The following is a 24,189-nucleotide window of genomic DNA, read 5'->3' as shown; positions in this document are numbered from 1 at the left end:
AGTGGGCAGTCCTGTGGCACTCTGTTGAATAAAATGAGTAGTGCTGTGGCACTCTTTTGAGTGTAGTGGGCAGTCCTGTGGCACTCTGTTGAGTGTAGTGGGCAGTCCTGTGGCATTCTCTTGAGCATTGTGGGTAGTGCTATGGCACTCAGTTGAGTTTAGTGGGCAGTCCTGTGGCACTCTGTTGATTGTAGTGGGAGTCCTGTGGCACACTGTTGAGTATAGTTTGCAGTTCTGTGCCATTCTGTTTAGCCTTGTGGGTAGTCCTATGGCAACCCGTTGAATGTAATGAATTGTCTTGTGGCACTCTGTTGTGTGCAGTGGGCTGTCCTGCGGCACTCTGTTGAATGTAATGGGTAGTCCTGTGACACTCTCTTGAGTGTCGTGGACAGTCTTTTGCCATCTGTTGAGCGGAGCGTAGTGGGCAGTGCTGTGGCATTCTTTTGAGCTTAGTGCGAAGATCTATGGCACTCTGTTGAATGTAATGGGTAGTCCTGTCGCACTTTGTTGAGTGTAGTGGGCAACCCTGTGGCATTCTCTTGAGAGTAGTGGGAAGTCCTATGGCACTCTGTTGTGTGTAGTGGACAGTCCTGTGGCATTCTGTTGAGCGTAGCGGGCAGTCCTGTGGTACTCTGTTGAGTGCAGTGGGCAGTCCTGTGGCTCTCTGTTGAGCGTAGTGTGTCGTCCTGTGGCACTGTTGAGAGTAGTGAGCATGCCTGTGGCACTATGTTGAGTGTAGTTGGCAGTCCTGTGCCATTCTGTTTAGCCTAGTGGGCAGTCCTATGGCACTCTGTTGAATGTAATGGGTAGTCCAGTAACACTCTCTTCAGTGTTTTGGGCAGTCTTTTGCAATCTGTTGAGTGTAGTGGGCAGTGCTGTGGCATTCTGTTTTGGGTAGTCGGCAATCTTATGGCACTGTGTTGAATATAATGAGAAGATATTTGGCACTCTGTTGAGTGTCGTGGGCAGTCCGGTGCCGTTCTTTTGAGCGTAGGGCGAAAACCTATGGCACTCTGTTGAATGTAATGTGTAGTCCTGTCGCACTTTGTTGAGTGTAGTGGGCAGTCCTGTGGCACTCGGTTGACTGTAGTGGGCAATCCTTTGGCATTGTGTTGCACGTAGTGGGCAGTCATGTGGCATTATGTTGAGCGTGGTGGGCAGTCCATTGGCACTCTTTTGAGTGTAGTGGGCAGTCCTGTGGCATTCTCCTAAGAATAGTGGGCAGTCCAGTGGCACTGTTGAATAAAATGAGTAGTCCTGTGGCACTCATTTGAGTGTACTGGGCAGTCCTGTGGCCCTCTGCTGAGTGTAGTGGGAAGTTCGGTGGCACTCTGTTGAATAAAATGAGTATTGCTGTGGCACTCTTTTGAGTCTAGTGGCCAGTCCTGTGGCACACTGTTGAGTGTAGTGGGCAGTCCGGTGGCACTCTGTTGACTGTACAGGGCAATCCTGTGGCATTCTGTTGCACGTAGTGGGCAGTCATGTAACATTACGTTGAGCATAATGGGCAGTCCGTTGGCACGCGTTTGAGTGTAGTGGGAAGTCCTGTGGCATTCTCTTAAGCGTAGAGGGCAGTCCTGTGGAACTCTGTTGAGTGTAGTGGGCAGTCTTGTGGCATTCTCCTGAGAATAGTGGGCAGTCTTGAGGCACTCTGTTGAATAAAATGAGTAGTCCTGTGGCACTCAGTTGAGTGTAGTGGGCAGTCCTGTGGCACTCTGTTGATTGTAGTGGGAAGTTCGGTAGCACTCTGTTGAATAAAATGAGTAGTCCTGAGCACTCTTTTGAGTGTAGTAGGCAGTCCTGTGGCACTCTGTTGAATAAAATGAGTAGTGCTGTGGCACTCTTTTGAGTGTAGTGGGCAGTCCTACGGCACTGTGTTGAGTGTAGTGGGCAACCCTGTGGCATTCTCTTGAGAGTAGTGGGAAGTCCTATGGCACTCTGTTGTGTGTAGTGGACAGTCCTGTGGCATTCTCTTGAGCGTAGTTGGCAATCCCTTGGAACTCTGTTGAGCGTAGTGAGCAGTCCTTTGGCACTGTGTTGAGTGTATTGGGCAGTCCTGTGGCACTCTGTTGAGTGTAGTGGGCAGTCCTGTGGCATTCTGTTGAGTGTAGTGGGCAGTCCTGTGGCATTCTGTTGTGTGTAGTGGACAGTCTTTGCACTCAGTTGAGTGTAGTTGGCAGTCCTGTGGCACTCTGCTGAGTGTAGTGGGCAGTCCTGTGGCATTCTGTTGAGCGTAGCGGGCAGTCCTGTGGTACTCTGTTGAGTGCAGTGGGCAGTCCTGTGGCTCTCTGTTGAGCGTAGTGTGTCGTCCTGTGGCACTGTTGAGAGTAGTGAGCATGCCTGTGGCACTATGTTGAGTGTAGTTGGCAGTCCTGTGCCATTCTGTTTAGCCTAGTGGGCAGTCCTATGGCACTCTGTTGAATGTAATGGGTAGTCCAGTAACACTCTCTTCAGTGTTTTGGGCAGTCTTTTGCAATCTGTTGAGTGTAGTGGGCAGTGCTGTGGCATTCTGTTTTGGGTAGTCGGCAATCTTATGGCACTGTGTTGAATATAATGAGAAGATATTTGGCACTCTGTTGAGTGTCGTGGGCAGTCCGGTGACATTCTTTTGAGCGTAGTGCGAAAACCTATGGCACTCTGTTGAATGTAATGTGTAGACCTGTCGCAATTTGCTGAGTGTAGTGGGCAGTCCGGTGGCACTTGGTTGACTGTAGTGGGCAGTCCTGTGGCACTCTGTTGAGCGTAGCGGGCAGTCCTGTGGCACTCTGTTGAATAAAATGAATACTCCTGTGGCACTCTGTTGAGTGTAGCGGGCAGCCCTGTGGCACTCTGTTGAGTGTAGTGGGAATTTCGGTGGCACTCTGTTGAATAAAATGAGTAGTGCTGTGGCACTCTTTTGAGTTTAGTGGGGAGTCCTGTGGCACTCTGTTGCACGTAGTGGGCAGTCATGTGGCATTATGTTGAGCGTGATGGGCAGTCCGTTGGCACGTGTTTGAGTGTAGTGGGCAGTCCTGTGGCATTCTCTTAAGCATATTGGGCAGTTCTATGGCACTCTGTTGAGTGTAGTAGGCAGTCCCGTGGCATTCTCCTGAGAATAGTGGGCCGTCTTGAGGCACTCTGTTGAATAAAATGAGTAGTCCTGTGGCACTCAGTTGAGTGTAGTGGGCAGTCCTGTGGCACTCTGTTGAGTGTAGTGGGAAGTTCGGTGGCACTCTGTTGAATAAAATGAGTAGTCCTGAGCACTCTTTTGAGTGTAGTGGGCAGTCCTGTGGCACTCTGTTGAATAAAATGAGTAGTGCTGTGGCACTCTTTTGAGTGTAGTGGGCAGTCCTGTGGCACTCTGTTGATTGTAGTGGGCAGTCCGGTGGCAATCTGTTGACTGTAGTGGGCAGTCCTGTGGCATTCTGTTGTGTGTAGTTGGCAGTTCTGTGGCATTCTCTTGAGTGTATTTGGCAGTCCTATGGCACTCTGTTGAGCGTAGTGAGCAGTCCTATGGCACTGTGTTGAGTGTAGTGGGCAATCCTGTGGCACTCTGTTGAGTGTAGTGGGCAGTCCTGTGGCATTCTCTTGAGAGTAGTGGGAAGTCCTATGGCACTCTGTTGTGTGTAGTGGAAAGTCCTGTGGCATTCTCTTCAGCGTAGTTGGCAGTCCCATGGAACTCTGTTGAGCGTAGAGAGCAGTCCTATGGCACTGTGTTGAGTGTATTGGGCAGTCCTGTGGCACTCTGTTGAGTGTAGTGGGCAGTCTTTGTACTCTGTTGAGTGTAGTTGGCAGTCCTGTGGCACTCAGTGGAGTGTAGTTGGCAGTCCTGTGGCACTCTGTTGAGTGTAGTGGGAAGTTCGGTGGCACTCTGTTGAATAAAATGAGTAGTGCTGTGGCACTCTTTTGAGTTTAGTGGGGAGTCCTGTGGCACTCTGTTGCACGTAGTGGGCAGTCATGTGGCATTATGTTGAGCGTGATGGGCAGTCCGTTGGCACGTGTTTGAGTGTAGTGGGCAGTCCTGTGGCATTCTCTTAAGCATATCGGGCAGTTCTATGGCACTCTGTTGAGTGTAGTAGGCAGTCCCGTGGCATTCTCCTGAGAATAGTGGGCCGTCTTGAGGCACTCTGTTGAATAAAATGAGTAGTCCTGTGGCACTCTTTTGACTGTAGTGGGCAGTCCTGTGGCACTCTGCTGAACAAAATGAGTAGTGCTGTGGCACTCTGTTGAGTGTAGTGGGCAGTCCTGTGGCACTCTGTTGATTGTAGTGGGCAGTCCAGTGGCACTCTGTTGACTGTAGTGGGCAGTCCTGTGGCATTCTGCTGTGTGTAGTTGGCAGTCCTGTGGCATTCTCTTGAGTGAATTTGGCAGTCCTATGGCACTTTGTTGAGCGTAGTGAGCAGTCCTATGGCACTGTGTTGAGTGTAGTGGGCAATCCTGTGGCACTCTGTTGAGAGTAGTGGGCAGTCCTGTGGCATTCTCTTGAGAGTAGTGGGAAGTCCTACGGCACTCTGTTGTGTGTAGTGGACAGTCCTGTGGCATTCTCTTCAGCGTAGTTGGCAGTCCCATGGAACTCTGTTGAGCGTAGTGAGCAGTCCTATGGCACTGGGTTGAGTCTATTGGGCAGTCCTGTGGCACTCTGGTGAGTGTAGTGGGCAGTCCTGTGACATTCTATTAAGCGTAGTGGGCAGTTCTATGGCACTCTGTTGAGTATAGTAGGCAGTCCTGTGGCATTCTCCTGAGAATAGTGGGCAGTCTTGAGGCACTCTGTTGAATAAAATGAGTAGTCCTGTGGCACTCAGTTGAGTGTAGTGGGCAGTCCTGTGGCACTCTGTTGAGTGTAGTGGGAAGTTCGGTGGCAGTCTGTTGAATAAAATGAGTAATCCTGAGCACACTTTTGAGTGTAGTGGGCAGTCCTGTGGCACTCTGTTGAATAAAATGAGTAGTGCTGTGGCACTCTTTTGAGTGTAGTGGGCAGTCCTGTGGCATTCTCTTGAGCATTGTGGGTAGTGCTATGGCACTCAGTTGAGTTTAGTGGGCAGTCCTGTGGCACTCTGTTGAGTGTAGTGGGCATGCCTTTTTCACTCTGTTGAATGTAGTTGGCAGTCTTGTGCCATTCTGTTTAGCCTAGTGGGCAGCCCAATTGCACTCTGTTGAGCGTAGTGGGCAGTCCTGTGGCACTTTGTTGAGCGTAGTGGGCAGTCCTGTGGCACTCTGCTGATTGTAGTGGGCAGTCCTGTGGCACAGTGTTGAGTGCAGTGGGCTGTCCTGTGGCACTCTGTTGAATGTAATGGGTAGTCCTGTGGGACTCTGTTGAATGTAATGGGTAGTCCTGTGACACTCTCTTGAGTGTAGTGGACAGTCTTTTCCAATCTGTTGAGTGTAGTGGGCAGTGCTGTGGCATTCTTTTGAGCGTAGTGCGAAGACCTATGGCACTCTGTTGAATGTAATGGGTAGTCCTGTCGCACTTTGTTGAATGTAGTGGGCAGTCCTGTGGCACTCGGTTGACTGTAGTGGGCAATCCTGTGGCATTGTGTTGCACGTAGTGGGCAGTCATGTGGCATTATTTTGAGCGTGGTGGGCAGTCCATTGGCACTCTTTTGAGTGTAGTGGGCAGTCCTGTGGCATTCTCCTAAGAATATTGGGCAGTCCTGTGGCACTGTTGAATAAAATGAGTAGTCCTGTGGCACTCATTTGAGTGTACTGGGCAGTCCTGTGGCCCTCTGCTGAGTGTAGTGAAAAGTTCAGTGGCACTCTGTTGAATAAAATGAGTAGTCCTGAGCACACTTTTGAGTGTAGTGGGCAGTCCTGTGGCACTCTGTTGAATAAAATGAGTACTGTTGTGCCACTCTTTTGAGTCTAGTAGCCAGTCCTGTGGCACTCTGTTGACTGTAGAGGGCAATCCTGTGGCATTCTGTTGCACGTAGTGGGCAGTCATGTGGCATTATGTTGAGCATGATGGGCAGTCCGTTGGCACGCGTTTGTGTGTAGTGGGAAGTCCTGTGGCATTCTCTTAAGCGTAGTGGGCAGTCCTTTGGAACTCAGTTGAGTGTAGTGGGCAGTCCTGTGGCATTCTCCTGAGAATAGTGGGCAGTCTTGAGGCACTCTGCTGAATAAAATGAGTAGTCCTGTGGCACTCAGTTGAGTGTAGTGGGCAGTCCTGTGGCACTCTGTTGATTCTAGTGGAAAGTTCCGTGGCACTCTGTTGAATAAAATGAGTAGTCCTGAGCACACTTTTGAGTGTAGTGGGCTGTCCTGCGGCACTCTGTTGCATGTAATGGGTAGTCCTGTGACACTCTCTTGAGTGTCGTGGACAGTCTTTTCCAATCTGTTGAGTGTAGTGGGCAGTGCTGTGGCATTCCTTTGAGCTTAGTGTGAAGACCTATGGCACTCTGTTGAATGTAATGGGTAGTCCTGTCGCACTTTGGTGAGTGTAGTGGGCAGTCCTGTGGCACTCGGTTGACTGTAGTGGGCAATCCTTTGGCATTGTGTTGCACGTAGTGGGCAGTCATGTGGCATTATGTTGAGCGTGGTGGGCAGTCCATTGGCAATCTTTTGAGTGTAGTGGGCAGTCCTGTGGCATTCTCCTAAGAATAGTGGGCAGTCCAGTGGCACTGTTGAATAAAATGAGTAGTCCTGTGGCACTCATTTGAGTGTACTGGGCAGTCCTGTGGCCCTCTGCTGAGTGTAGTGGGAAGTTCGGTGGCACTCTGTTGAATAAAATGAGTATTGCTGTGGCACTCTTTTGAGTCTAGTGGCCAGTCCTGTGGCACACTGTTGAGTGTAGTGGGCAGTCCGGTGGCACTCTGTTGACTGTACAGGGCAATCCTGTGGCATTCTGTTGCACGTAGTGGGCAGTCATGTAACATTACGTTGAGCATAATGGGCAGTCCGTTGGCACGCGTTTGAGTGTAGTGGGAAGTCCTGTGGCATTCTCTTAAGCGTAGAGGGCAGTCCTGTGGAACTCTGTTGAGTGTAGTGGGCAGTCTTGTGGCATTCTCCTGAGAATAGTGGGCAGTCTTGAGGCACTCTGTTGAATAAAATGAGTAGTCCTGTGGCACTCAGTTGAGTGTAGTGGGCAGTCCTGTGGCACTCTGTTGATTGTAGTGGGCAACCCTGTGGCATTCTCTTGAGAGTAGTGGGAAGTCCTATGGCACTCTGTTGTGTGTAGTGGACAGTCCTGTGGCATTCTCTTGAGCGTAGTTGGCAGTCCCTTGGAACTCTGTTGAGCGTAGTGAGCAGTCCTTTGGCACTGTGTTGAGTGTATTGGGCAGTCCTGTGGCACTCTGTTGAGTGTAGTGGGCAGTCCTGTGGCATTCTGTTGAGTGTACTGGGCAGTCCTGTGGCATTCTGTTGTGTGTAGTGGACAGTCTTTGCACTCAGTTGAGTGTAGTTGGCAGTCCTGTGGCACTCTGCTGAGTGTAGTGGGCAGTCCTGTGGCATTCTGTTGAGCGTAGCGGGCAGTCCTGTGGTACTCTGTTGAGTGCAGTGGGCAGTCCTGTGGCTCTCTGTTGAGCGTAGTGTGTCGTCCTGTGGCACTGTTGAGAGTAGTGAGCATGCCTGTGGCACTATGTTGAGTGTAGTTGGCAGTCCTGTGCCATTCTGTTTAGCCTAGTGGGCAGTCCTATGGCACTCTGTTGAATGTAATGGGTAGTCCAGTAACACTCTCTTCAGTGTTTTGGGCAGTCTTTTGCAATCTGTTGAGTGTAGTGGGCAGTGCTGTGGCATTCTGTTTTGGGTAGTCAGCAATCTTATGGCACTGTGTTGAATATAATGAGAAGATATTTGGCACTCTGTTGAGTGTCGTGGGCAGTCCGGTGACATTCTTTTGAGCGTAGTGCGAAAACCTATGGCACTCTGTTGAATGTAATGTGTAGACCTGTCGCAATTTGTTGAGTGTAGTGGGCAGTCCGGTGGCACTTGGTTGACTGTAGTGGGCAGTCCTGTGGCACTCTGTTGAGCGTAGCGGGCAGTCCTGTGGCACTCTGTTGAATAAAATGAATACTCCTGTGGCACTCTGTTGAGTGTAGCGGGCAGCCCTGTGGCACTCTGTTGAGTGTAGTGGGAATTTCGGTGGCACTCTGTTGAATAAAATGAGTAGTGCTGTGGCACTCTTTTGAGTTTAGTGGGGAGTCCTGTGGCACTCTGTTGCACGTAGTGGGCAGTCATGTGGCATTATGTTGAGCGTGATGGGCAGTCCGTTGGCACGTGTTTGAGTGTAGTGGGCAGTCCTGTGGCATTCTCTTAAGCATATTGGGCAGTTCTATGGCACTCTGTTGAGTGTAGTAGGCAGTCCTGTGGCATTCTCCTGAGAATAGTGGGCCGTCTTGAGGCACTCTGTTGAATAAAATGAGTAGTCCTGTGGCACTCAGTTGAGTGTAGTGGGCAGTCCTGTGGCACTCTGTTGAGTGTAGTGGGAAGTTCGGTGGCACTCTGTTGAATAAAATGAGTAGTCCTGAGCACTCTTTTGAGTGTAGTGGGCAGTCCTGTGGCACTCTGCTGAATAAAATGAGTAGTGCTGTGGCACTCTTTTGAGTGTAGTGGGCAGTCCTGTGGCACTCTGTTGATTGTACTGGGCAGTCCGGTGGCAATCTGTTGACTGTAGTGGGCAGTCCTGTGGCATTCTGTTGTGTGTAGTTGGCAGTTCTGTGGCATTCTCTTGAGTGTATTTGGCAGTCCTATGGCACTCTGTTGAGCGTAGTGAGCAGTCCTATGGCACTGTGTTGAGTGTAGTGGGCAATCCTGTGGCACTCTGTTGAGTGTAGTGGGCAGTCCTGTGGCATTCTCTTGAGAGTAGTGGTAAGTCCTATGGCACTCTGTTGTGTGTAGTGGAAAGTCCTGTGGCATTCTCTTCAGCGTAGTTGGCAGTCCCATGGGACTCTGTTGAGCGTAGTGAGCAGTCCTATGGCACTGTGTTGAGTGTATTGGGCAGTCCTGTGGCACTCTGTTGAGTGTAGTGGGCAGTCTTTGTACTCTGTTGAGTGTAGTTGGCAGTCCTGTGGCACTCAGTGGAGTGTAGTTGGCAGTCCTGTGGCACTCTGTTGAGTGTAGTGGGAAGTTCGGTGGCACTCTGTTGAATAAAATGAGTAGTGCTGTGGCACTCTTTTGAGTTTAGTGGGGAGTCCTGTGGCACTCTGTTGCACGTAGTGGGCAGTCATGTGGCATTATGTTGAGCATGATGGGCAGTCCATTGGCACGTGTTTGAGTGTAGTGGGCAGTCCTGTGGCATTCTCTTAAGCATATTGGGCAGTTCTCTGGCACTCTGTTGAGTGTAGTAGGCAGTGCTGTGGCATTCTGTTTTGGGTAGTCGGCAATCTTATGGCACTGTGTTGAATATAATGAGAAGATATTTGGCACTCTGTTGAGTGTCGTGTGCAGTCCGGTGACATTCTTTTGAGCGTAGTGCGAAACCCTATGGCACTCTGTTGAATGTAATGTGTAGACCTGTCGCACTTTGTTGTGTGTATTGGGCAGTCCGGTGGCACTGGGTTGACTGTAGTGGGCAATCCTGTGGCATTCTGTTGCACGTAGTGGGCAGTCATGTGGCATTATGTTGAGTGTGGTGGGCAGTCCGTTGGCACTCTGTTGAGTAAAATGAGTAGTCCTGTGGCACTCTGTTGAATGTAATGAGTAGTCCTGTGGCATTCTGTTGAGTGTAGTGGGCAGTCATGTGCCATTGTGCTGAGCGGCATAGGCAGTCCTATGGCACTCTGTTGAATAAAATGAGTAGTCCTGTGGCACTCTGTTGAGTGTAGTGGGCAGTCCGGTGGCACTATGTTGAGTGTAGTGGGCAGTCATGTGGCATTCTCTTGAGCGTAGTGTGCAGTCCTACGGCACTCTGTTGAGCGTAGTGAGCAGTCCTATGGCACTGTGTTGAGTGTAGTGGGCAGTCCTGTGGCACTCTGTTGAGTGTAGTGGGCAGTCCTGTGGCACTCTGTTGAGCGTAGCGGGCAGTCCTGTGGCACTCTGTTGAATAAAATGAATACTCCTGTGGCACTCTGTTGAGTGTAGCGGGCAGCCCTGTGGCATTCTCTTGAGTGTAGTGGGAAGTTCGGTGGCACTCTGTTGAATAAAATGAGTAGTGCTGTGGCACTCTTTTGAGTTTAGTGGGGAGTCCTGTGGCACTCTGTTGCACGTAGTGGGCAGTCATGTGGCATTATGTTGAGCGTGATGGGCAGTCCGTTGGCACGTGTTTGAGTGTAGTGGGCAGTCCTGTGGCATTCTCTTAAGCATATTGGGCAGTTCTATGGCACTCTGTTGAGTGTAGTAGGCAGTCCTGTGGCATTCTCCTGAGAATAGTGGGCCGTCTTGAGGCACTCTGTTGAATAAAATGAGTAGTCCTGTGGCACTCAGTTGAGTGTAGTGGGCAGTCCTGTGGCACTCTGCTGAGTTTAGTTGGCAATCCTGTGCCATTCTGTTGAGCCTAGTGGGCAGTCCTGTGGCATTCAGTTGAGACGAGAGGGCAGTCATATGGCACTTTGTTGAATGTAATGGGTAGTCCTGTGGCAATCCGTCGACCATCGTGGGCAGTCCTATGGCACTCTGTTGAGTGTAGTGGGTAGTGCTGTACCACTCTGTTGTGACTAGTAGGCAGTCTTGTGGCACTCTGCTGAGTGTTTGTGCAGTTCTATGGCACTCTGTTGAATGTAATGATTAGTTCTGTGGCACCCTGTTGAGTGTAGTGTTCAGTCCTGTGGCATTCTGTTGAGTGTAGTGGGCAATCCCATGGCACTCTGTTGAATGTAATGGGTAGTCCTGTGGCACTCTGTTGGGTGTAGTGGCAGTCCTGCAGCAGTCGGTTGAGTGTAGTGGACATTCCTGTGGCATTCACTTGAGCATAGTGGGTATCCTATGGTGCTCTGTTGAGTGTAGCGGGCAGTCTTTTGCACTCGGTTGTGTGTAGTTTGCATTCCTGTGGCACTCTTTTGAGTGTAGTTATCAGTCCTGTGGCACTCTGTTGACTGCAGTGGGCAGTCCTGTGGCACTCTGTTGAGTGTAGTGGGCAGTCCTGTGGCATTCTCTTGAGCATTGTGGGTAGTGCTATGGCACTCAGTTGAGTTTAGTGGGCAGTCCTGTGGCACACTGTTGAGTATAGTTTGCAGTCCTGTGCCATTCTGTTTAGCCTTGTGGGCAGTCCTATGGCAACCCGTTGAATGTAATGAATTGTCCTGTGGCACTCTGTTGTGTGCAGTGGGCTGTCCTGCGGCACTCTGTTGAATATAATGGGTAGTCCTGTGACACTCTCTTGAGTGTCGTGGACAGTCTTTTCCAATCTGTTGAGTGTAGTGGGCAGTGCTGTGGCATTCCTTTGAGCTTAGTGTGAAGACCTATGGCACTCTGTTGAATGTAATGGGTAGTCCTGTCGCACTTTGGTGAGTGTAGTGGGCAGTCCTGTGGCACTCGGTTGACTGTAGTGGGCAATCCTTTGGCATTGTGTTGCACGTAGTGGGCAGTCATGTGGCATTATGTTGAGCGTGGTGGGCAGTCCATTGGCACTCTTTTGAGTGTAGTGGGCAGTCCTGTGGCATTCTCCTAAGAATATTGGGCAGTCCTGTGGCACTGTTGAATAAAATGAGTAGTCCTGTGGCACTCATTTGAGTGTACTGGGCAGTCCTGTGGTCCTCTGCTGAGTGTAGTGGGAAGTTCGGTGGCACTCTGTTGAATAAAATGAGTATTGCTGTGGCACTCTTTTGAGTCTAGTGGCCAGTCCTGTGGCACACTGTTGAGTGTAGTGGGCAGTCCGGTGGCACTCTGTTGACTGTACAGGGCAATCCTGTGGCATTCTGTTGCACGTAGTGGGCAGTCATGTAACATTACGTTGAGCATAATGGGCAGTCCGTTGGCACGCGTTTGAGTGTAGTGGGAAGTCCTGTGGCATTCTCTTAAGCGTAGAGGGCAGTCCTGTGGAACTCTGTTGAGTGTAGTGGGCAGTCTTGTGGCATTCTCCTGAGAATAGTGGGCAGTCTTGAGGCACTCTGTTGAATAAAATGAATAGTCCTGTGGCACTCAGTTGAGTGTAGTGGGCAGTCCTGTGGCACTCTGTTGATTGTAGTGGGATGTTCGGTAGCACTCTGTTGAATAAAATGAGTAGTCCTGAGCACTCTTTTGAGTGTAGTAGGCAGTCCTGTGGCACTCTGTTGAATAAAATGAGTAGTGCTGTGGCACTCTTTTGAGTGTAGTGGGCAGTCCTACGGCACTGTGTTGAGTGTAGTGGGCAACCCTGTGGCATTCTCTTGAGAGTAGTGGGAAGTCCTATGGCACTCTGTTGTGTGTAGTGGACAGTCCTGTGGCATTCTCTTGAGCGTAGTTGGCAGTCCCTTGGAACTCTGTTGAACGTAGTGAGCAGTCCTTTGGCACTGTGTTGAGTGTATTGGGCAGTCCTGTGGCACTCTGTTGAGTGTAGTGGGCAGTCTGGTGGCATTCTGTTGAGTGTAGTGGGCAGTCCTGTGGCATTCTGTTGTGTGTAGTGGACAGTCTTTGCACTCAGTTGAGTGTAGTTGGCAGTCCTGTGGCACTCTGCTGAGTGTAGTGGGCAGTCCTGTGGCATTCTGTTGAGCGTAGCGGGCAGTCCTGTGGTACTCTGTTGAGTGCAGTGGGCAGTCCTGTGGCTCTCTGTTGAGCGTAGTGTGTCGTCCTGTGGCACTGTTGAGAGTAGTGAGCATGCCTGTGGCACTATGTTGAGTGTAGTTGGCAGTCCTGTGCCATTCTGTTTAGCCTAGTGGGCAGTCCTATGGCACTCTGTTGAATGTAATGGGTAGTCCAGTAACACTCTCTTCAGTGTTTTGGGCAGTCTTTTGCAATCTGTTGAGTGTAGTGGGCAGTGCTGTGGCATTCTGTTTTGGGTAGTCGGCAATCTTATGGCACTGTGTTGAATATAATGAGAAGATATTTGGCACTCTGTTGAGTGTCGTGGGCAGTCCGGTGACATTCTTTTGAGCGTAGTGCGAAAACCTATGGCACTCTGTTGAATGTAATGTGTAGACCTGTCGCAATTTGTTGAGTGTAGTGGGCAGTCCGGTGGCACTTGGTTGACTGTAGTGGGCAGTCCTGTGGCACTCTGTTGAGCGTAGCGGGCAGTCCTGTGGCACTCTGTTGAATAAAATGAATACTCCTGTGGCACTCTGTTGAGTGTAGCGGGCAGCCCTGTGGCACTCTGTTGAGTGTAGTGGGAATTTCGGTGGCACTCTGTTGAATAAAATGAGTAGTGCTGTGGCACTCTTTTGAGTTTAGTGGGGAGTCCTGTGGCACTCTGTTGCACGTAGTGGGCAGTCATGTGGCATTATGTTGAGCGTGATGGGCAGTCCGTTGGCACGTGTTTGAGTGTAGTGGGCAGTCCTGTGGCATTCTCTTAAGCATATTGGGCAGTTCTATGGCACTCTGTTGAGTGTAGTAGGCAGTCCTGTGGCATTCTCCTGAGAATAGTGGGCCGTCTTGAGGCACTCTGTTGAATAAAATGAGTAGTCCTGTGGCACTCAGTTGAGTGTAGTGGGCAGTCCTGTGGCACTCTGTTGAGTGTAGTGGGAAGTTCGGTGGCACTCTGTTGAATAAAATGAGTAGTCCTGAGCACTCTTTTGAGTGTAGTGGGCAGTCCTGTGGCACTCTGCTGAATAAAATGAGTAGTGCTGTGGCACTCTTTTGAGTGTAGTGGGCAGTCCTGTGGCACTCTGTTGATTGTACTGGGCAGTCCGGTGGCAATCTGTTGACTGTAGTGGGCAGTCCTGTGGCATTCTCTTGAGAGTAGTGGGAAGTCCTATGGCACTCTGTTGTGTGTAGTGGAAAGTCCTGTGGCATTCTCTTCAGCGTAGTTGGCAGTCCCATGGAACTCTGTTGAGCGTAGTGAGCAGTCCTATGGCACTGTGTTGAGTGTATTGGGCAGTCCTGTGGCACTCTGTTGAGTGTAGTGGGCAGTCTTTGTACTCTGTTGAGTGTAGTTGGCAGTCCTGTGGCACTCAGTGGAGTGTAGTTGGCAGTCCTGTGGCACTCTGTTGAGTGTAGTGGGAAGTTCGGTGGCACTCTGTTGAATAAAATGAGTAGTGCTGTGGCACTCTTTTGAGTTTAGTGGGGAGTCCTGTGGCACTCTGTTGCACGTAGTGGGCAGTCATGTGGCATTATGTTGAGCGTGATGGGCAGTCCGTTGGCACGTGTTTGTGTGTAGTGGGCAGTCCTGTGGCATTCTCTTAAGCATATCGGGCAGTTCTATGGCACTCTGTTGAGTGTAGTAGGCAGTCCCGTGGCATTCTCCTGAGAATAGTGGGCCGTCTTGAGGCACTCTGTTGAATAAAATGAGTAGTCCTGTGGCACTCTTTTGACTGTAGTGGGCAGTCCTGTGGCACTCTGCTGAACAAAATGAGTAGTGCTGTGGCACTCTGTTGAGTGTAGTGGGCAGTCCTGTGGCACTCTGTTGATTGTAGTGGGCAGTCCAGTGGCACTCTGTTGACTGTAGTGGGCAGTCCTGTGGCATTCTGCTGTGTGTAGTTGGTAGTCCTGTGGCATTCTCTTGAGTGAATTTGGCAGTCCTATGGCACTTTGTTGAGCGTAGTGAGCAGTCCTATAGCACTGTGTTGAGTGTAGTGGGCAATCCTGTGGCACTCTGTTGAGAGCAGTGGGCAGTCCTGTGGCATTCTCTTGAGAGTAGTGGGAAGTCCTACGGCACTCTGTTGTGTGTAGTGGACAGTCCTGTGGCATTCTCTTCAGCGTAGTTGGCAGTCCCATGGAACTCTGTTGAGCGTAGTGAGCAGTCCTATGGCACTGTGTTGAGTCTATTGGGCAGTCCTGTGGCACTCTGTTGAGTGTAGTGGGCAGTCCTGTGACATTCTATTAAGCGTAGTGGGCAGTTCTATGGCACTCTGTTGAGTGTAGTAGGCAGTCCTGTGGCATTCTCCTGAGAATAGTGGGCAGTCTTGAGGCACTCTGTTGAATAAAATGAGTAGTCCTGTGGCACTCAGTTGAGTGTAGTGGGCAGTCCTGTGGCACTCTGTTGAGTGTAGTGGGAAGTTCGGTGGCAGTCTGTTGAATAAAATGAGTAGTCCTGAGCACACTTTTGAGTGTAGTGGGCAGTCCTGTGGCACTCTGTTGAATAAAATGAGTAGTGCTGTGGCACTCTTTTGAGTGTAGTGGGCAGTCCTGTGGCATTCTCTTGAGAGTAGTGGGAAGTCCTATGGCACTCTGTTGTGTGTAGTGGACAGTCCTGTGGCATTCTCTTGAGCGTAGTTGGCAGTCCCTTGGAACTCTGTTGAGCGTAGTGAGCAGTCCTTTGGCACTGTGTTGAGTGTATTGGGCAGTCCTGTGGCACTCAGTTGAGTGTAGTGGGCAGTCCTGTGGCATTCTGTTGAGTGTAGTGGGCAGTCCTGTGGCATTCTGTTGTGTGTAGTGGACAGTCTTTGCACTCAGTTGAGTGTAGTTGGCAGTCCTGTGGCACTCTGCTGAGTGTAGTGGGCAGTCCTGTGGCATTCTGTTGAGCGTAGCGGGCAGTCCTGTGGTACTCTGTTGAGTGCAGTGGGCAGTCCTGTGGCTCTCTGTTGAGCGTAGTGTGTCGTCCTGTGGCACTGTTGAGAGTAGTGAGCATGCCTGTGGCACTATGTTGAGTGTAGTTGGCAGTCCTGTGCCATTCTGTTTAGCCTAGTGGGCAGTCCTATGGCACTCTGTTGAATGTAATGGGTAGTCCAGTAACACTCTCTTCAGTGTTTTGGGCAGTCTTTTGCAATCTGTTGAGTGTAGTGGGCAGTGCTGTGGCATTCTGTTTTGGGTAGTCGGCAATCTTATGGCACTGTGTTGAATATAATGAGAAGATATTTGGCACTCTGTTGAGTGTCGTGGGCAGTCCGGTGACATTCTTTTGAGCGTAGTGCGAAAACCTATGGCACTCTGTTGAATGTAATGTGTAGACCTGTCGCAATTTGTTGAGTGTAGTGGGCAGTCCGGTGGCACTTGGTTGACTGTAGTGGGCAGTCCTGTGGCACTCTGTTGAGCGTAGCGGGCAGTCCTGTGGCACTCTGTTGAATAAAATGAATACTCCTGTGGCACTCTGTTGAGTGTAGCGGGCAGCCCTGTGGCACTCTGTTGAGTGTAGTGGGAATTTCGGTGGCACTCTGTTGAATAAAATGAGTAGTGCTGTGGCACTCTTTTGAGTTTAGTGGGGAGTCCTGTGGCACTCTGTTGCACGTAGTGGGCAGTCATGTGGCATTATGTTGAGCGTGATGGGCAGTCCGTTGGCACGTGTTTGAGTGTAGTGGGCAGTCCTGTGGCATTCTCTTAAGCATATTGGGCAGTTCTATGGCACTCTGTTGAGTGTAGTGGAAAGTCCTGTGGCATTCTCTTCAGCGTAGTTGGCAGTCCCATGGAACTCTGTTGAGCGTAGTGAGCAGTCCTATGGCACTGTGTTGAGTGTATTGGGCAGTCCTGTGGCACTCTGTTGAGTGTAGTGGGCAGTCTTTGTACTCTGTTGAGTGTAGTTGGCAGTCCTGTGGCACTCAGTGGAGTGTAGTTGGCAGTCCTGTGGCACTCTGTTGAGTGTAGTGGGAAGTTCGGTGGCACTCTGTTGAATAAAATGAGTAGTGCTGTGGCACTCTTTTGAGTTTAGTGGGGAGTCCTGTGGCACTCTGTTGCACGTAGTGGGCAGTCATGTGGCATTATGTTGAGCGTGATGGGCAGTCCGTTGGCACGTGTTTGAGTGTAGTGGGCAGTCCTGTGGCATTCTCTTAAGCATATCGGGCAGTTCTATGGCACTCTGTTGAGTGTAGTAGGCAGTCCCGTGGCATTCTCCTGAGAATAGTGGGCCGTCTTGAGGCACTCTGTTGAATAAAATGAGTAGTCCTGTGGCACTCTTTTGACTGTAGTGGGCAGTCCTGTGGCACTCTGCTGAACAAAATGAGTAGTGCTGTGGCACTTTGTTGAGTGTAGTGGGCAGTCCTGTGGCACTCTGTTGATTGTAGTGGGCAGTCCAGTGGCACTCTGTTGACTGTAGTGGGCAGTCCTGTGGCATTCTGCTGTGTGTAGTTGGTAGTCCTGTGGCATTCTCTTGAGTGAATTTGGCAGTCCTATGGCACTTTGTTGAGCGTAGTGAGCAGTCCTATGGCACTGTGTTGAGTGTAGTGGGCAATCCTGTGGCACTCTGTTGAGAGTAGTGGGCAGTCCTGTGGCATTCTCTTGAGAGTAGTGGGAAGTCCTACGGCACTCTGTTGTGTGTAGTGGACAGTCCTGTGGCATTCTCTTCAGCGTAGTTGGCAGTCCCATGGAACTCTGTTGAGCGTAGTGAGCAGTCCTATGGCACTGTGTTGAGTCTATTGGGCAGTCCTGTGGCACTCTGTTGAGTGTAGTGGGCAGTCCTGTGACATTCTATTAAGCGTAGTGGGCAGTTCTATGGCACTCTGTTGAGTGTAGTAGGCAGTCCTGTGGCATTCTCCTGAGAATAGTGGGCAGTCTTGAGGCACTCTGTTGAATAAAATGAGTAGTCCTGTGGCACTCAGTTGAGTGTAGTGGGCAGTCCTGTGGCACTCTGTTGAGTGTAGTGGGAAGTTCGGTGGCAGTCTGTTGAATAAAATGAGTAGTCCTGAGCACACTTTTGAGTGTAGTGGGCAGTCCTGTGGCACTCTGTTGAATAAAATGAGTAGTGCTGTGGCACTCTTTTGAGTGTAGTGGGCAGTCCTGTGGCATTCTCTTGAGAGTAGTGGGAAGTCCTATGGCACTCTGTTGAGTGTAGTGGGCATGCCTTTTTCACTCTGTTGAATGTAGTTGGCAGTCTTGTGCCATTCTGTTTAGCCTAGTGGGCAGCCCAATTGCACTCTGTTGAGCGTAGTGGGCAGTCCTGTGGCACTTTGTTGAGCGTAGTGGGCAGTCCTGTGGCACTCTGCTGATTGTAGTGGGCAGTCCTGTGGCACACTGTTGAGTGCAGTGGGCTGTCCTGTGGCACTCTGTTGAATGTAATGGGTAGTCCTGTGGGACTCTGTTGAATGTAATGGGTAGTCCTGTGACACTCTCTTGAGTGTAGTGGACAGTCTTTTCCAATCTGTTGAGTGTAGTGGGCAGTGCTGTGGCATTCTTTTGAGCGTAGTGCGAAGTCCTATGGCACTCTGTTGAATGTAATGGGTAGTCCTGTCGCACTTTGTTGAATGTAGTGGGCAGTCCTGTGGCACTCGGTTGACTGTAGTGGGCAATCCTGTGGCATTGTGTTGCACGTAGTGGGCAGTCATGTGGCATTATTTTGAGCGTGGTGGGCAGTCCATTGGCACTCTTTTGAGTGTAGTGGGCAGTCCTGTGGCATTCTCCTAAGAATATTGGGCAGTCCTGTGGCACTGTTGAATAAAATGAGTAGTCCTGTGGCACTCATTTGAGTGTACTGGGCAGTCCTGTGGCCCTCTGCTGAGTGTAGTGAAAAGTTCAGTGGCACTCTGTTGAATAAAATGAGTAGTCCTGAGCACACTTTTGAGTGTAGTGGGCAGTCCTGTGGCACTCTGTTGAATAAAATGAGTACTGTTGTGGCACTCTTTTGAGTCTAGTAGCCAGTCCTGTGGCACTCTGTTGACTGTAGAGGGCAATCCTGTGGCATTCTGTTGCACGTAGTGGGCAGTCATGTGGCATTATGTTGAGCATGATGGGCAGTCCGTTGGCACGCGTTTGTGTGTAGTGGGAAGTCCTGTGGCATTCTCTTAAGCGTAGTGGGCAGTCCTTTGGAACTCAGTTGAGTGTAGTGGGCAGTCCTGTGGCATTCTCCTGAGAATAGTGGGCAGTCTTGAGGCACTCTGCTGAATAAAATGAGTAGTCCTGTGGCACTCAGTTGAGTGTAGTGGGCAGTCCTGTGGCACTCTGTTGATTGTAGTGGAAAGTTCCGTGGCACTCTGTTGAATAAAATGAGTAGTCCTGAGCACACTTTTGAGTGTAGTGGGCAGTCCTGTGGCACTCTGTTGAATAAAATGAGTAGTACTGTGGCACTCTGTTGAGTGTAGTGGGCAGTCCTATGGCACTGTGTTGAGTGTAGTGGGCAACCCTGTGGCATTCTCTTGAGAGTAGTGGGAAGTCCTATGGCACTCTGTTGTGTGTAGTGGACAGTCCTGTGGCATTCTCTTGAGCGTAGTTGGCAGTCCCATGGAACTCTGTTGAGCGTAGTGACCAGTCCTATGGCACTGTGTTGAGTGTATTGGGCAGTCCTGTGGCACTCTGTTGAGTGTACTGGGCAGTCATTGTACTCAGTTGAGTGTAGTTGGCAGTCCTGTGGCACTCTGTTGAGTGTAGTGGGCAGTCCTGTGGCATTCTGTTGAGTGTAGTGGGCAGTCCTGTGGCATTCTGTTGCGTGTAGTAGGCAGTCCTGTGGCTCTCTGTTGAGCGTAGTGTGTAGTCCTGTGGCACTGTTGAGAGTAGTGAGCATGCCTGTGGCACTATGTTGAGTGTAGTTGGCAGTCCTGTGCCATTCTGTTTAGCCTAGTGGGCAGTCCTATGGCACTCTGTTGAATGTAATGGGTAGTCCAGTAACACTCTCTTCAGTGTTTTGGGCAGTCTTTTGCAATCTGTTGAGTGTAGTGGGCAGTGCTGTGGCATTCTGTTTTGTGCAGTCGGCAATCTTATGGCACTGTGTTGAATATAATGAGAAGATATTTGGCACTCTGTTGAGTGTCGTGTGCAGTCCGGTGACATTCTTTTGAGCGTAGTGCGAAACCCTATGGCACTCTGTTGAATGTAATGTGCAGACCTGTCGCACTTTGTTGTGTGTAGTGGGCAGTCCCGTGGCACTGGGTTGACTGTAGTGGGCAATCCTGTGGCATTCTGTTGCACGTAGTGGGCAGTCATGTGGCATTATGTTGAGTGTGGTGGGCAGTCCGTTGGCACTCTGATGAGTAAAATGAGTAGTCCTGTGGCACTCTGTTGAATGTAATGAGTAGTCCTGTGGCACTCTGTTGAGTGTAGTGGGCAGTCCGGTGGCACTATGTTGAGTGTACTGGGCAGTCATGTGGCATTCTCTTGAGCGTAGTGTGCAGTCCTACGGCACTCTGTTGAGCGTCGTGAGCAGTCCTATGGCACTGTGTTGAGTGTAGTGGGCAGTCCTGTGGCACTCAGTTGAGTGTAGTGGGCAGTCCTGTGGCACTCTGTTGAGCGTAGCGGGCAGTTCTGTGGCACTCTGTTGAATAAAATGAATACTCCTGTGGCACTCTGTTGAGTGTAGCGGGCAGCCCTGTGGCACTCTGTTGAGTGTAGTGGGAAGTTCGGTGGCACTCTGTTGAATAAAATGAGTAGTGCTGTGGCACTCTTTTGAGTTTAGTGGGGAGTCCTGTGGCACTCTGTTGCACGTAGTGGGCAGTCATGTGGCATTATGTTGAGCGTGATGGGCAGTCCGTTGGCACGTGTTTGAGTGTAGTGGGCAGTCCTGTGGCATTCTCTTAAGCATATTGGGCAGTTCTATGGCACTCTGTTGAGTGTAGTAGGCAGTCCTGTGGCATTCTCCTGAGAATAGTGGGCCGTCTTGAGGCACTCTGTTGAATAAAATGAGTAGTCCTGTGGCACTCAGTTGAGTGTAGTGGGCAGTCCTGTGGCACTCTGTTGAGTGTAGTGGGAAGTTCGGTGGCACTCTGTTGAATAAAATGAGTAGTCCTGAGCACTCTTTTGAGTGTAGTGGGCAGTCCTGTGGCACTCTGCTGAATAAAATGAGTAGTGCTGTGGCACTCTTTTGAGTGTAGTGGGCAGTCCTGTGGCACTCTGTTGATTGTACTGGGCAGTCCGGTGGCAATCTGTTGACTGTAGTGGGCAGTCCTGTGGCATTCTGTTGTGTGTAGTTGGCAGTTCTGTGGCATTCTCTTGAGTGTATTTGGCAGTCCTATGGCACTCTGTTGAGCGTAGTGAGCAGTCCTATGGCACTGTGTTGAGTGTAGTGGGCAATCCTGTGGCACTCTGTTGAGTGTAGTGGGCAGTCCTGTGGCATTCTCTTGAGAGTAGTGGGAAGTCCTATGGCACTCTGTTGTGTGTAGTGGAAAGTCCTGTGGCATTCTCTTCAGCGTAGTTGGCAGTCCCATGGAACTCTGTTGAGCGTAGTGAGCAGTCCTATGGCACTGTGTTGAGTGTATTGGGCAGTCCTGTGGCACTCTGTTGAGTGTAGTGGGCAGTCTTTGTACTCTGTTGAGTGTAGTTGGCAGTCCTGTGGCACTCAGTGGAGTGTAGTTGGCAGTCCTGTGGCACTCTGTTGAGTGTAGTGGGCAGTCCTGTGGCACTCTGTTGAGCGTAGCGGGCAGTCCTGTGGCACTCTGTTGAATAAAATGAATACTCCTGTGGCACTCTGTTGAGTGTAGCGGGCAGCCCTGTGGCATTCTCTTGAGTGTAGTGGGAAGTTCGGTGGCACTCTGTTGAATAAAATGAGTAGTGCTGTGGCACTCTTTTGAGTTTAGTTGGGAGTCCTGTGGCACTCTGTTGCACGTAGTGGGCAGTCATGTGGCATTATGTTGAGCGTGATGGGCAGTCCGTTGGCACGTGTTTGAGTGTAGTGGGCAGTGCTGTGGCATTCTCCTAAGCATATTGGGCAGTTCTATGGCACTCTGTTGAGTGTAGTAGGCAGTGCTGTGGCATTCTGTTTTGGGTAGTCGGCAATCTTATGGCACTGTGTTGAATATAATGAGAAGATATTTGGCACTCTGTTGATTGTCGTGTGCAGTCCGGTGACATTCTTTTGAGCGTAGTGCGAAACCCTATGGCACTCTGTTGAATGTAATGTGTAGACCTGTCGCACTTTGTTGTGTGTAGTGGGCAGTCCGGTGGCACTGGGTTGACTGTAGTGGGCAATCCTGTGGCATTCTGTTGCACGTAGTGGGCAGTCATGTGGCATTATGTTGAGTGTGGTGGGCAGTCCGTTGGCACTCTGTTGAGTAAAATGAGTAGTCCTGTGGCACTCTGTTGAATGTAATGAGTAGTCCTGTGGCATTCTGTTGAGTGTAGTGGGCAGTCATGTGCCATTGTGCTGAGCGGCATAGGCAGTCCTATGGCACTCTGTTGAATAAAATGAGTAGTCCTGTGGCACTCTGTTGAGTGTAGTGGGCAGTCCGGTGGCACTATGTTGAGTGTAGTGGGCAGTCATGTGGCATTCTCTTGAGCGTAGTGTGCAGTCCTACGGCACTCTGTTGAGCGTCGTGAGCAGTCCTATGGCACTGTGTTGAGTGTAGTGGGCAGTCCTGTGGCACTGTGTTGAGTGTAGTGGGCAGTCCTGTGGCACTCTGTTGAGTGTAGTGGGCAGTCCTGTGGCACTCTGTTGAGCGTAGCGGGCAGTCCTGTGGCACTCTGTTGAATAAAATGAATACTCCTGTGGCACTCTGTTGAGTGTAGCGGGCAGCCCTGTGGCATTCTCTTGAGTGTAGTGGGAAGTTCGGTGGCACTCTGTTGAATAAAATGAGTAGTGCTGTGGCACTCTTTTGAGTTTAGTGGGGAGTCCTGTGGCACTCTGTTGCACGTAGTGGGCAGTCATATGGCATTATGTTGAGCGTGATGGGCAGTCCGTTGGCACGTGTTTGAGTGTAGTGGGCAGTCCTGTGGCATTCTCTTAAGCATATTGGGCAGTTCTATGGCACTCTGTTGAGTGTAGTAGGCAGTCCTGTGGCATTCTCCTGAGAATAGTGGGCCGTCTTGAGGCACTCTGTTGAATAAAATGAGTAGTCCTGTGGCACTCAGTTGAGTGTAGTGGGCAGTCCTGTGGCACTCTGCTGAGTTTAGTTGGCAATCCTGTGCCATTCTGTTGAGCCTAGTGGGCAGTCCTGTGGCATTCAGTTGAGACGAGAGGGCAGTCATATGGCACTTTGTTGAATGTAATGGGTAGTCCTGTGGCAATCCGTCGACCATCGTGGGCAGTCGTATGGCACTCTGTTGAGTGTAGTGGGTAGTGCTGTACCACTCTGGTGTGACTAGTAGGCAGTCTTGTGGCACTCTGCTGAGTGTTTGTGCAGTTCTATGGCACTCTGTTGAATGTAATGATTAGTTCTGTGGCACCCTGTTGAGTGTAGTGTTCAGTCCTGTGGCATTCTGTTGAGTGTAGTGGGCAATCCCATGGCACTCTGTTGAATGTAATGGGTAGTCCTGTGGCACTCTGTTGGGTGTAGTGGCAGTCCTGCAGCAGTCGGTTGAGTGTAGTGGACATTCCTGTGGCATTCACTTGAGCATAGTGGGTATCCTATGGTGCTCTGTTGAGTGTAGCGGGCAGTCTTTTGCACTCGGTTGTGTGTAGTTTGCATTCCTGTGGCACTCTTTTGAGTGTAGTTATCAGTCCTGTGGCACTCTGTTGACTGCAGTGGGCAGTCCTGTGGCACTCTGTTGAGTGTAGTGGGCAGTCCTGTGGCATTCTCTTGAGCATTGTGGGTAGTGCTATGGCACTCAGTTGAGTTTAGTGGGCAGTCCTGTGGCACACTGTTGAGTATAGTTTGCAGTCCTGTGCCATTCTGTTTAGCCTTGTGGGCAGTCCTATGGCAACCCGTTGAATGTAATGAATTGTCCTGTGGCACTCTGTTGTGTGCAGTGGGCTGTCCTGCGGCACTCTGTTGAATATAATGGGTAGTCCTGTGACACTCTCTTGAGTGTCGTGGACAGTCTTTTCCAATCTGTTGAGTGTAGTGGGCAGTGCTGTGGCATTCCTTTGAGCTTAGTGTGAAGACCTATGGCACTCTGTTGAATGTAATGGGTAGTCCTGTCGCACTTTGGTGAGTGTAGTGGGCAGTCCTGTGGCACTCGGTTGACTGTAGTGGGCAATCCTTTGGCATTGTGTTGCACGTAGTGGGCAGTCATGTGGCATTATGTTGAGCGTGGTGGGCAGTCCATTGGCACTCTTTTGAGTGTAGTGGGCAGTCCTGTGGCATTCTCCTAAGAATAGTGGGCAGTCCAGTGGCACTGTTGAATAAAATGAGTAGTCCTGTGGCACTCATTTGAGTGTACTGGGCAGTCCTGTGGTCCTCTGCTGAGTGTAGTGGGAAGTTCGGTGGCACTCTGTTGAATAAAATGAGTATTGCTGTGGCACTCTTTTGAGTCTAGTGGCCAGTCCTGTGGCACACTGTTGAGTGTAGTGGGCAGTCCGGTGGCACTCTGTTGACTGTACAGGGCAATCCTGTGGCATTCTGTTGCACGTAGTGGGCAGTCATGTAACATTACGTTGAGCATAATGGGCAGTCCGTTGGCACGCGTTTGAGTGTAGTGGGAAGTCCTGTGGCATTCTCTTAAGCGTAGAGGGCAGTCCTGTGGAACTCTGTTGAGTGTAGTGGG

Source organism: Carcharodon carcharias, chromosome 10 (genome assembly GCF_017639515.1).
Source record: "Carcharodon carcharias isolate sCarCar2 chromosome 10, sCarCar2.pri, whole genome shotgun sequence".
Taxonomy (NCBI): domain Eukaryota; kingdom Metazoa; phylum Chordata; class Chondrichthyes; order Lamniformes; family Lamnidae; genus Carcharodon; species Carcharodon carcharias.
Note: the sequence above shows the minus strand (reverse complement) of the source record.